This window comes from Jaculus jaculus, chromosome 9 (genome assembly GCF_020740685.1).
Source record: "Jaculus jaculus isolate mJacJac1 chromosome 9, mJacJac1.mat.Y.cur, whole genome shotgun sequence".
Taxonomy (NCBI): Eukaryota; Metazoa; Chordata; class Mammalia; order Rodentia; family Dipodidae; genus Jaculus; species Jaculus jaculus.
In genome coordinates this window covers 22,600,693-22,614,427 of record NC_059110.1, presented here as the reverse complement: position 1 = coordinate 22,614,427, position 13,735 = coordinate 22,600,693, and the positions used below count along the sequence as shown (strand labels likewise).

General features: G+C 40.6%; 1 protein-coding gene across 2 annotated transcripts in view; it reads left to right on the top strand.

The window, feature by feature from the left end:
- The window catches only part of Aig1 (androgen induced 1), a 271,089-nt gene that overhangs the window by 43,741 nt on the left and 213,613 nt on the right, over window positions 1-13,735 (top strand). The window lies entirely within an intron of this gene.

The window sequence follows — 13,735 nt, the reverse complement described above, 5'->3', positions numbered from 1 at the left end:
CCCAGTGGTTGATTAGTGGTTTTATTTCCTGATCAATTGGGTTATATTCAGAAAGTCATTGCCTATGCCAATATGGTGAAGGGTTTCCCCTACTTTTTCCTCTAGCAGTTTCAGAGTTTCAGGTCTGATCTTAAGGTTTCTGATCCATATGGACTTGATTCTTGTGCATGGAGAAAGACATCCTTCTACATATAGACATCTAGTTTTCCCAGCACCACTTGTTGAAAAGGCTGTCTTTTCTCCAATGAATATTTTTGGCATTTTTGTCAAAAATCAGATGGCTGTAGCTGCCTGGATTAACATCTGGGTCCTCTATTCTGTTCCATTGATCTACAGGTCTGTCTTTGTGCCAATACCATGCCGTTTTTGTTACTGTGGCTTTGTAATATAGCTTAAAAATTGGATATGGTGATGCCACCAGCCTTATTCTTGTTGTTCAAAATTGTTTTGTCTATTCGAGGTTTTTTGTGCTTCTAAATGAAATTTTGGGTGTTTTTTTCTATTCCTGTGAAGAATGCCATTGAAACTTTAATGGGGATTGCATTAAATGTGTAGATTGCTTTTGGTAAGATTGACATTTTCACAATATTGGTTCTTCCAATCCAAGATCGTAGGATGTCTTTCCATTTCGTTGTGTCTTCTGCAATTTCTCGCTTGAGTGTTTTAAAATTCTCATTGTAGAGCTCCTTCACTTTCTTAGTTAAGTTTATTCCAAGGTACTTTACTTATTTATTTATTTTTGAGGTAATTGTGAATGGGAGAGATTCCCTGACTTCGTTCTCCGCATATTTGTTATTAGTATATAGGAAAGCTAATGATTTCTGTGTATTTATTTTGTATTCTGCTACATTGCTAAAAGTGTTTATCAGCTCTAACGGTATTTGCCTTGTTCTTTTTCCAAGACCTTAAGGTGAAGCATTACTTGTGAACTTTCTAATTTCTTAGTATAGGCACTCAGACATATAAATTTCCATCTTAGGACTGCCTTCATTGTGTCCCAAAGGTTTTGGTATGTTGTATTATCATCATCATTTGAGACTTTGAATTTATTGATTTCCTTTTTGATTTCTTCAGTGACTCATTCATCATTTAATAGTGTACTTTTTAGCCTCCATGAATTTGCATATGTTCTGTAGTTTTTCTTGTTGCTGATTTGTAGTTTAATCCCATTGTAGTCAGAGTACAAGGGATTATTTCCATTTTCCTATATTGGTTAAGATTTGCTTTATGTCCTAATATATGGACTATTTTAGAGAATGTTCCATGTTCTGCTGAGAAAAATGTATATTCTGCAGCTTTTGGATGGAATGCTCTGTAGATATCTGTTAAGTCCACTTGTTCCATGACATCATTAAATCCAGATGTCTCTCTATTTATTTTTTTGCCAGGATGACGTGTCCATTGATGAGAGCAGGGTATTGGAAGTCACCTACCACAATTGTATTTGGTGTTATCTGTGACCTTAAGTCAAATAGCATTTGTTTGATGAAATTGGGAGCCCCAATGTTAGGTACATATATGTTTAGGATTGTATTTTCCTCCTGTTGGAGTGTTCCTTTAATCAGTATAAAGTGACCTTCTTTATCTTTCCTCACTAATGTTGGTTTGAAATCAGTCCTATTGTATATTAGGATAGCAACTCTTGCTTGTTTCCTAGGTCCGTTTGCTTGAAATACCGTTTTCTATCCTTTCACCCTAAGATAGTGTCTATCTTTTATTGAGAGATGAGTTTCCTGCAGGCAACAAATGGCAGGAACTTTCCTTTTAATCCAGTCTGTAAGCCTGTGTCTTTTGGTCAGGGCCTGAGGCCATTGTTATTAGGAGTTGTTATTGAAAGGTATATATTTATTCTCACCATTCTTCTTGTTTTGTAGAGCTTCCTGTTTTCCCTTTACTCTCGCTTTTTAACTGTTATTTGAGTATGGTTCATTTTTACCTATTTCCCTATGTGTGTGTTTTGCTTTCTCTTCAGCATGAAGGATTCCTTCAAATGTCTTCTGTAGATCTGTCTTAGTTGTCATAAATTCCTTTAGCCTGTTTTTGTTGTGGAATCTCCTAGTTTCAATCTGGACAGATAGCTTTGCAGGACAAAATAATCTTGATTGATAGTTGTTATCTTTCAGAACTTGGAATACAAGTCCTTCTGGCTTTTAAATTTTGTGTTGAGTAATCTGCTGTTAATCTGATGGGCTTGCCTTTGTAGGTGACTTGGTATTTCTCTCTAACTGCTTTCATCATATTTTCTTTAGTTTGCGTGTTTAGTAGTTTAATTATAACGTGTCGAGGAGAGATTCTTTCCAGGTTTTGTCTGTTTGGTGTTCTAAAAGCTTCCTGTATCTGCATTGGCATTTCTTTCCAATTTTGAAGACAAATTTCTTCTGTGATTTCTTTGAAAACACCCACTAGGCCTCTGGATTGAAATTCTTCTCCTTCTACTATACTCTGAATTCTTTTTTTTTATAAATTATTTATTTATTTATTTGAGAGCGACAGACACAGAGAGAAAGACAGATAGAGGGAGAGAGAGAGGGAGAATGGGTGCGCCAGGGCTTCCAGCCTCTGCAAATGAACTCCAGATGCGTGCGCCCCCTTGTGCGTCTGGCTAACATGGGACCTGGGGAACCGAGCCTCGAACCAGGGTCCTTAGGCTTCACAGGCAAGTGCTTAACCGCTATGCCATCTCTCCAGCCCAACTCTCTGAATTCTTATGTCTGATCTTTTCATAGTGTCCCAGATATATTGAAATTCCATTTCATACCTTCTTATTAGCTTTTCTTTCTCTTTATTGGACTGTAAGATTAGGTCTGCCACCTGATCTTCTTCTTTAGATATTCTGTTTTTTCCTTCATCCATTGTACTGGTGAGACTTTCCACAGAGTTATTTGTTTGACTGATTGTGTTCTTCAGAGCTAGAATTTCTGCTTGGTTTTTCTTCAGTATTTCTATTTCCTTCCTCATGTCTTCAAATGACCTCCTTATTTCATTAAGCTGGTTTCCTGTGTTCTCTTGGAATTCCTCCAGGAATTTGGTTTCTTCTTTATTCATTTGTTTTCTTCTTTAATTTCTTTGAATATAGATATAATTATTTTCTTGAAATCTTTGTCAGCTATTTCTTCTAAAATATTCTCATTGGGGGCCATTTCTGGTAGATTTATTATCTTTGGTGGGATTGTATTGTCTTGATTCTTTGTGTTTATTACCATGTTGCATCCTGAGTTGATTTGAAGCTTGGGTTTTCTAATACTCTGTGGTACTTTTAGATTTGGAAGTCCAACTTTATGTATCTTCAGAGTAGGAGTTTGAGGTGCCAAGTGTAGCTCTTAGACTCCATTCCAACTACAGAAGCAATCCTAGGTGTTGAGTTGCCTGCTGTTCAAGTATCCTAGTGGGCTGGGTAGAGCAAATTACTGGCAAATTCTACACAAGTGAACAATATACACATTCAATAAAAACCAGCACAGAGAATGCAAATGTAGGGATTGCAACAAACAGATAACCTTATAAAGCCAAAATCCCTAAGGGTGTGTGTTGCTCTACACCCTTCATCCTGTCTGCTGGGAGGCTGAGATTTCTGTTCTGAAATGGGTTCTAGGTCAGCATGGATCTGAATCAGACCCTGCCCGCAATAATGACAGAAGAAAAAGACAAAGGGCCTATGAATATGAAACCATCAAAGGCAACAATATTTAACCCCCAAATACAGGTTTATTGAAAATGGCAAAGCCAACCATAAATCGGTAACCATAACCTGCCCTGAGATGGAAAGAGTGATTAGCACTTTCAGTGCAGGCCTATGTACCTGATTTTTTGTCAATCAGCCTTGTTACCTTTTGGGGTGGCTTCCAATCTCACCAATACTAAGTGTCCACCTCTATCCCTCCACGCTGTGCTGAGGAGCTGGTGTTCTGATCAGCTGTGCTGGATGCCCTGTGGCAGGGGGCCGAATGCATTCCCCAGAAGTTTGTGGTTCCGACGGTTGGGAGATGGGAGAGTGCAGGAAGCCTGGAATTGTACTGGAACTGCTCAGCTGGCCGCCAGGCTGGGCAGGGCAGGTGCACAGATCCTGCGTGGGCCACAAGCCCCTCTGCAGGATTCTGGCCAGTTTCCTCCTTTCTGGTAGATCTTGGTCTCTCCTACTTCTCTGCTGTGGAAGTGTATTCTGATGTAGTTTTGCTTAAATTCCTCTCGAGGCTGGTTTGGTGTGACTCCTTTGCAGCCATCTTACCCCTTTGAACTTTTTGAGTAGCTCATGGTATCAAGGTTGGACCCTCCCACTGGCTGTGAAAATGCAGTTAGAACTCTGTGAGGGACAGGGATCTTCGGTTAATATTCCGCAGTTTACGGGTGTCTGCAAAGTTCCCTGCTGTGCTCCGACTGATTGTTGTTGGCATGAATGCACCCTTGCTTTTGTGATACTTATCCAAATGCTTTCTTTAGCTGACATCCACCTTGCTACTTAAACATTGCAAGTGATTATGTGATATTGTCATTAATTTTGTTGACAGGCTTTCTCTTCCAAAGCTGCTTATCAAAGGACATTTTTCTTTCTGTCTGTCTGGATGGATTGTTCACCAACAATGACTTAGGGCTCGTTTCATTGATTTTCAGTAATGAGAGAGAGCTGCATGAGGTAAATGCCTGTGCATGTAGGCTGGGCTTCTAAATCACATTGTGCAAACCAGGAGCTTCATGATGCAGTTAGCCCATCTACTCAGAATGTTTGTGGTGACGGCCTGTTGAAAAAGCTCAGGCTTAAAGTGCATCACTTATGCGGCAGTTTTAGAACATAAGAGGTAGTCATTAGTGTGATGGGTCCATATTGGCTAGGTCAGGCTAATCTCCTACAAGGGTTGGAGAGGATAATTCCCTCAGCAGCTCTTCTGATGAGCTTCCTCTCAGTGGAAGGAGAAGGCAGAGAGCTTGATGTGCTTTTAAATACATGGATTTGTCTGTGAGTGGCCTGTAAACATGTAACTGATCATGGGCTCCAAGTAACTGCTGGCCCACTACCGTGAATGTAGCATTGCCATGAGATGTTCATACATCCAGTGAGGAAGACACCGGAAACAAAGGCGAAGGAAGAGGAAATCCTTGCAGAATTCTGTGGGTGGTCTGACTCAGCGCTGAGTCACTGTCCCATAATGTTGGTGTAACGGCTTTCACCTTCACTTCTGATCCTCAAGACAGGAAGTCAGCTTTATGAGTCACTAAGGAATCAGGGAGCTGAGGAATGAGGGGACTCCCTTGAAGATCTTATGTGAGACATTGCTGCTTGGTAGTTCTTACATCCTTCCCTCGTATGGCTTAACTGGTGAATTCCCTCTGCACTACATGGGTTGATATCCAACAACAATTTCATTGAAAGTTTCTTGAACTGAAGAAAAATCAACTTTTTAAATACATTTTTTTAATTAATTAGTTTTGTATTCAGCAAATACAGTCAGTTTGGTACCATTATTAGGCTCATCCATGACCTATCCCCTCCCCTTGGCCCCTCCTTGTTGAGGTAAATGGGTCGTTCATTGTGGAGTTAGACCACAGTTATGGGCAAGATAAATGTCTCTGCATATCATGACCCAACATGTGGCTCTGACATTCTTTCCGTCCCCTCTTCCACAAAATTTCCCTGAGTCATGTTGGGTTCATTTTTGATCTTTTAATGCTATAATGGGCCCTGTGGTATATGGCTGACAGGTGAGATACAAGAAGATCTTATGCTCACTTCATTTCTACAAATGTGTTCTTCACTATTCTGAATAAGAGAAATATCTCTCTCTTACATACTCACAATGCGTATTATATATGTATATATTACATGTATATCTAGGTAGATTATACATATATATATAAACACACACACACACATATGTCAACTGCTTGTCTATTGTTCTTTAGATTCTGTGTAAATTTATTAAATGCCCCATAACAATCAACATTTTCTAATTAGATGAGTCCAGGTAGATTTTTCATTACTTCCTTGTCATTTCCTCCTTAATTAATGCTCTTATCCTCACGTGGAGACTCCTCCAGGCCTGTCTTTATGACACCGATAAATCTTGCTACCTCCTTCCCATCTGTTCTCTCCACAGTTCTCCTGCATTCCATGATCCATGTCACTCCCATTTCCATTGCCCCCCTTAGAGTTCTCTCTTCTTGTTACCGCTGTCTACTGTGTCTAAAATTAAATTGAAAATAAGCAGAACCTTCCAGGCAAGCGTGACACTCTTTTCACTCATCTTATAAAAGTACAACATTGTCACGATGGGATATACCAGTCCCGGGAGTTTTTACAATTGAGACGGCTGTTACGTATACTGGTTGTGTTTCTCATCTCATGTGCTGCTTTTCTTGGTTTAATGCATGCTTGTGTCTTCTCTGAGTTTGGTAGAAGTGTGTACATAAGCAGTAAAGTGATTACATGACTTCATATATGGCATTTAATTTGGGAACAATTTATAGCACTGAAGATGATATAATGGGGTGAAATATATATATATATAATATTTATATTTATATATATATTATATATATAATATATAATATTTATATATATATAAATATAATCCAGATAAACTGTCTCATGTATTTTTGGGAATAAATGGTAGGAGTCTAATGAATTTCCCCTATTGTAAAGAGCATCACAATTATTTAATCCATTCCAGAGGAAAAAGGACAAGACTTAAGTTTTTAATCAAAACCAATCGTATAAAAACATGAATGGAATTTGGGTGTATTTCTATACTTGTAAAATGAATCTTTATTTAAACATGACTCAGTAAGTAAACTATGATTTCTAGACAGAAAGGTTTAAAGAGGTGGAAAAAAGATGCAGAAGGAATTGAACTGTCAAGAACATTCTAGAAGAATAAACATGGACTATCCTGGGATTTTTTTTTTATTCTGAAAAATCCCTATTTATATTATTTGGAGTGATATGATGCATTTGACCACTTCATTTTCATGGGGTGTAAACTAATAAGAGCCACCAGCCTGCTAAGAACCGAAAGCCAGATGGTGCAGACATGTGTCCTGCTGAGCGGATGGTTTGAGAATGCCAGCTCGGCAGAATGGTGGGAGCCAAATGATACTTCAAGGTAATCCTGTTTAAGACACATTTGTGCGTCTCCATATAAATTTACATTTTTAACAGTGAGTTTAGTGGTTTTTGAGCTGTACTGATGCTATGCTATATCTAGGAAGCAGGAGAACACAGGAGAGGTATCTCTAATGGGATCTCTTAACTGTCAGCTCAAATCACACTTTAGTAAATGTAACAGAAATCTACAGTGATTTAATAGTACTGATCATCTTTATTTAAAAAAAGCTAAATTAATTTATTTGAGAGAAAAAGGGAGTGGAGAGAGAGAATGAATAAATATGGGTACACAACAGTCTCTTGCCACTACATACGAACTCCAGACACATGCACCACTTTATCTATCTGGCTTTTATGTGGTTACTAGGAATTGAACCCGGGCTGGCAGATAACCAAAAGTCAGTTTATTCTTCTGGGAATGGTAGAATGTTTCATAATTTTTAGAAATTACTATCTGATACTGTGATCTAAGGACAGTGCTCAACAGTGCAGAGTATTGGTTCTAGGACCTTGTACACACCAGGCAAGCATGTCACCACGGACGTATATCCCCAGCCAGTGAAACAGAGATGCACTACCAAGCCTTGACATTCTCACTCATTTTACCCAACCTTAGAAACCAGAAGCTAGTTCCATGGTTCCTGTCTTTCCTGGTCTGCGCATTCTCACTTGGGGAAGTCTTCGTAGCAGTTCTGGTGAGGTGAAGGTCACAGCATTTGGCAGCGCTAGCAGGGAGGGCCACCTCCAAGTAAGAGCAAGGGAACTGCTGTGTTAGATGACACATTGCGTGTCATGAGTCACCAGTGGAAAAGTATACACTTCAGTTGTGCAAACCGTTAGCCATACACATTTTGCTAAATGTTGTTTAGGCTATTGCACATATGTCTGTAGACATTCTTAGGGCTGTGTCGTCTTTCAGACTATGAAATTCTGTTTTTCTTCTTCTACATTTTCAAGTTCCCTCCTCGTTCTGTTCCTTTCATAACTTTATGAACGTATACTTCCCAGGAATCAGTGGATTTATAGAAAATCCCATACCCAGGGTTGGGGAGCTAGCTCAGTGGGTTAAGTGCTTGCTCTGCAAGCAAGAGTACTTGAGTTTGGTCCCCCGCATCCATGTACATTGGAGGATGTCATAGCGTGCACCTGTAATCCCAGCACTGGGAAGGGAGGTACAGGAGGATGCATGGAACTCACTGGCCCCAGTTAGTCTAGCCTGTTTGGTGAGCTCTAGACCAGTGAGAGACCCTGTCTCAAAGAAGGTGGATGGTGCTACTGAGGATGACGCCAAGGTTGTCCTCTGGCCTCCTCACATACACGCACATGTGAGCATGCACATCCACACACATGTGTATGTGCATATGAAGATGCATACACATATGCCCACCACATACATGCATGTATGCAGAAATAAATAAAGGAACAAAACAATGTAATTTAAGCCTTGTCAAATCAGTTCCTTCTACTCTATGTTGAAAGTCAGATATTTAGGTACACATACCTAAGATCATTACATCTTCTTGATGAATTGACACATTTCTTTCTTTTGTTTTTGTGGTAGGGTCTTGCACTAACCCAGGCTGACCTGGAATTCACTGTTCAGTCTCAGGCCGGCCTCTTTCCTCAGCTTCCTGGCTGCTGGGATTAAAGGCATGAGCCCCCAAGTCTGGTGACACTTTTTATTAGTATAAAATGCTCTTTGGTAGTATTGGGTTGACTATGCCTTATCCAAAAGCTTGGGCCTAGGAGTGTTATGTACATTGATTTTTTTTTATAGATTTTGTGATATCTACATATACATAATGAGAGATCTTGGGGATGTGTCCCAAGTTTAATACAGAACTCATTTGTGTTTTACATACTTTGTATATTTAGCCTGAAGGTGATTTTATGTAATGTTTTTAACAACTTGGTTTACAAAGCACAGTTTAGGCATTGTTGCAAAAGCATCTTTGCTTTTTTTTTTTTTAATATTTTTTATTTATTTATTTATTTGAGAGCGACAGACAGAGAGAGAAAGACAGGTAGAGGAAGAGAGAGAATGGGCGCGCCAGGGCTTCCAGCCACTGCAAACGAACTCCAGACGCGTGCGCCCCCTTGTGCATCTGGCTAACGTGGGACCTGGGGAACCGAGCCTCGAACCGGGGTCCTTAGGCTTCACAGGCAAGCGCTTAACCGCTAAGCCATCTCTCCAGCCCATCTTTGCTTTTTTTTTGAGGTAGGGTCTCACTCTAGCCCAGGCTGACCTGGAATTCACTATGGAGTCTCAGGGTGGCCTCGAACTCATGGCAATCCTCCTACCTATGCCTCCCAAATGCTGGGATTAAAGGCATGCACCACCTTGCTCGGCTTGTGTCTTTGCTTTTTATCCCAGGGAATAAATGGTGCTGTGCCTTGGCCCTTTAACTTTGACTCATCACATGACATTTCCTACCTCTGAAGCCAGTTTGGCTCTAACACTTTTCTCATTTTGGAGCCTTTGAGCTAGGGGTTCTTACTCTCTGTCTTTAGTTTGCACAAAAGTATTTACAGAAGTATCTGAAAAATTTGACTCATCTATTTAGGAAAAAAGTCCAAATAGATGAGTGAATTCATAAATTGAACACAAGACTGGTACCATTCCTTGTGTCCCAGAGATTTTGAGTGACGAGGGGCAGTAAATTCATGTGTTTTTGGAAAGCATTCTCAGAATTACAGCTCCCTTTCTCTCAAATAAATAAGTAAAAATATTTTTAAAATAAATAAATAGAGCCAGGTGTGGTGGCACATGCCTTTATTACCAGCACTCGTGAGGCAGAGGTAGGAGGATCGCTGTAAGTTCAAGGCCACCCTGAGACTTCATAGTGAATTCCAGGTCAGCCTGGGCTAGAGTGAGACCCTACCTCGAAAAGCCAAAAAAAAAAAAAGAAAGAAAGAAACATGCAAGCCTAGTGTGGTGGTGCACACCTTTAATCCCAGCACCTGGGAGGCAAAAGTAGGAGGATCACTGTGCATTCAAGACCAGCCTGAGTCTGCATACTGAATTCCTACCTCAAAAAACAAACAAACAAACAAACAAAAACTCCACAAGATTGGTGATTGGCTCAACCCTGGTGAAACAATGAATACTGAAATTAACTCAGCACCTGTTAATAGCTGTTACTACTTACATGTGAAAGTTTCTGTGTGGAATAACCACTGATTCCTGGGAAGTATACTTTCATAAAGTTATGAAAGGAACAGAACGAGGAGGGAACTTGAAAATGTAGAAGAAGAAAAACAGAATTTCATAGTCTGAAAGACGACACAGCCCTAAGAATGTCTACAGACATATGTGCAGCATATGCATATCTAAGTTACTATTGCCAATCATTGGAGCTGAGGAGATGGCTTAGTGGTTAAAGGTATTTTCTTGCAAAGCTTTGTGTCCCAGGTTCAATTCCCCAGCACCCTCCTATATCCTAGATGCATTAAGTGGCACACACATCTGGAGTTCATTTACAATGGTAGAAGGCCTTGCTGCAGTCATTCTCTGTCTCTTTGTCAAATAAATAAGTAAATAAACAAATATTAAAAATAAATTACGACCGTTGATCTTCATAGTGGCTGTCTGGTTTTCCATTCCTACAATCAGCATTCCTTTTTTGTTTGTTTGATTTTGTTTTTTCGAGGTAGGGTTTCACTCTAGTCCGGGCTGAGCTGTAATTAACTATGTCGTCTCAGGGTGGCCTTGAACTCACAACAATCCTCCTACCTCTGCCTCCTGATTGTTGGGATTAAAGGCGCACACCACCACACCTGGCTTTTCCTACAGTAAGCTTTCTGGTTGTTCTACATTGTTGAATTAAACTGTAAACTATCATGTTTGTGAGAAACATGATCTCATTGTGGTCTGGTTATTGGCTACATAACACACTTTAAAATAGGTTTACTATCCGATGAGAGAGTACTGTCCTCTGATATGGTAACTCTGATGTCTCACACTACATTCAGGCTGACAGAGATGATCAAATATCTAAAGTCTTAAGACTTTAGACTGAAATTTCCTATATATGAGATTGTTCCCTGAGTCATTTATTTCTGGTTGTCAGGACTTGATAACCATTTCTGTGTCATTTATTTACACTTGTGGCAGCCTCAACTTCTCCTGTTTTGTCTTTTTCTGCCCACAGTTAAAAAGAATAGCAATGAACTTTAAGCTATGGAAGCTAAAGGCAGCCTGAGTTATGAAGAAACATGGACTCTTACTGTGGCTAATGTTGACGAGTGGCCGCAGGATCTGTACTAACCACATAGCTGCATCAGTCCTCAAGGCTGGAACCAGCTATTTTTCAGATCTTTCATCCCTTTATACCATGCCCAAGTGAGGAACCATCAGTAAAATTTTCTTAGACTCTTTCTCCTGCCATGTGGAAATTTTTTTCTCTTTTTAAAGTATTTGTGGGGCTTGGGATCCAAGGATCAATTCCCCAGTACCCATGTAAAGCCAGATGCACAAAGTGGCGCATGCATCTGAAGTTCATTTACAGTACCAAGAGTCTCTGGCACACCTATTCTCTCCCTCCCTCTTTCTCTCTCTCACTTCTTGTAAATAAATACAAAAAAATCAAAAAGTATTCTGTTAATGCACGCCTTTAATCCCAGCAGTCAGGAGGCAGAGGTAGGAGGATTGCTGTGAGTTCGAGGCCAGCTTGAGACTCCATAGTGAATTCCAGGTCAGTCTGGGCTAGAGCAAGACCCTACCTAAAAAAAAAGTGTTTATGTGTCTTTAGTGTTTTGTACATTTATCTCTGGCCTGTAATTCCCGGTACCAGAAATAGGTTACAATCCACATTGAGCTATTAATTGGAGAGCTCAGTGAGGTCCCCAAAACAAGACAGGCTTTTGTCAAAGCACTTGATTTCCCACCTTCTGTAAAAGGTGAGATACTATTGCTGAAAACACCTCAAGCTGCTGACACAGAACACTGAGAGATCCAGATGGAATCTGGAGGGAATACAGTTCACAGATGGTCTGCCCATATAGTGCTGGAAGGTGTCACACGAGCTGCTGGGGGAAGATGGCCAACAACCTCGTGTGCTAGCAGGGGACACTGGTATACAAACGTAACCAACCCGACAAGGCGGACACACCTGTGCAATAGTGGCACCAGCCTACGTGGGTAACCAGTGGCTCCCTGATTGGCTAAGAGATCTGCTCAGTGGAAAGGAACACTTAGCTGGAACTGGGAACTGAGTCAGAATCCTATGGAGACCAAAATCATGAACTCCAACAAGAAGTTCCCATTGGTCTTTAGCCAAACGACAGGCTACACCCACGAAAATCTCTCATGATAATAATGTTTTTCCCATCAAACCTATGCTGATGTTAGTCTCCTTTGGAGAATCTGCTTTTCTTTCTCAGAAGGCAGCTAGACTGATGAGATGAACCACCCCTCACACATCAGCCAGGGCCCAGGTGAAACCACAGAGGAACTGGCCAGATGTGCAAGTGCTGCTTCCATAGTGAGCCCGCCAACCAGCGCCAGGGTGATGGAGGCAGACACAGAGGACACTCAGAACACACCAGAACAGAAAGCCAGAACCTGCTGAGAGCTCATCACTGTAATTAACTTAAAACACACCCACCATGGCTCAGGAAATTTGGGGGAGGAGGGAGCAGAAACAGTGTAAGAGCCACAGTGTGGAAGGGAATGTACAGAAGCATTGCTCCCCCACCCCCGCTTATGACTTCCTGATCCTGTCATGTCTCATAATCCACAATCCCAGGGGGAATGCCAGCAATACCATGGAGGAGGACCCTCAGTGGAATAGGGATATGGAGGAGGGGAATGATGGTACTAGCATGTGATGGATTCATACAACTTTCTGATCAATAAAAAAAAATAATGTTTTTATGTTTTATAAAGTAATGAGTGTATCTGTATCTCTTATAAATAAGTCATTATAAGTTATTGCTAGTAGAGAAACACAGAAAACTCCTTAGTATTAAGTAGGTAATGTCTGACACAAGGAAAAATATTTTCTGCCCTTTCCATGATTTCCATTATAACTTGCCCAGCTGTGCCATGGTGAGTTACCTGGCACCACTGGGCATTGTACCCTCACACCTGCGGCCCTCACTTCAGAAAACTGACACATTATTGGTTTTGCGCCCTCCCTGAGATGATGCAAGGAAAACATGACTTGTGTGAACAACTCCATTGGTAATTTACTTGGGAATGTGAAACTGGTAGCTGCTTTGGGAACAGGTTTCCGGTATCCACATTTACACGACTTAGGAAAGATTTGATTTCATTACTACTGAGAACCTAAGGAGATCATTTAGTTCAACTCTAACAATAGCAAATTGCTGCATATCAGAGTGTGAATTATTATGTTCTGTTGATTTCTTTATGAGCAGGCCAGCTTTCTGCTGCTTCCATAGGTGAAAAGAATGCCTACGGCCAAGAGACTAAGGTTTCTTCACACTTCCTTTATTATTCCGACCACACTCAACCTTCTGCTTTCTCTCATAAGCCATTTGCTAAATTTCACAAGTACACATTACTGGACCCTAGATGTGACGCTTTAGTGCATATGACAGTTTGATAACTCATATCCTTGCTCTTGACCTACTTGGGTGTGTGGGTGTGTCTGCATTCTCACTGTCCTGAGGAGG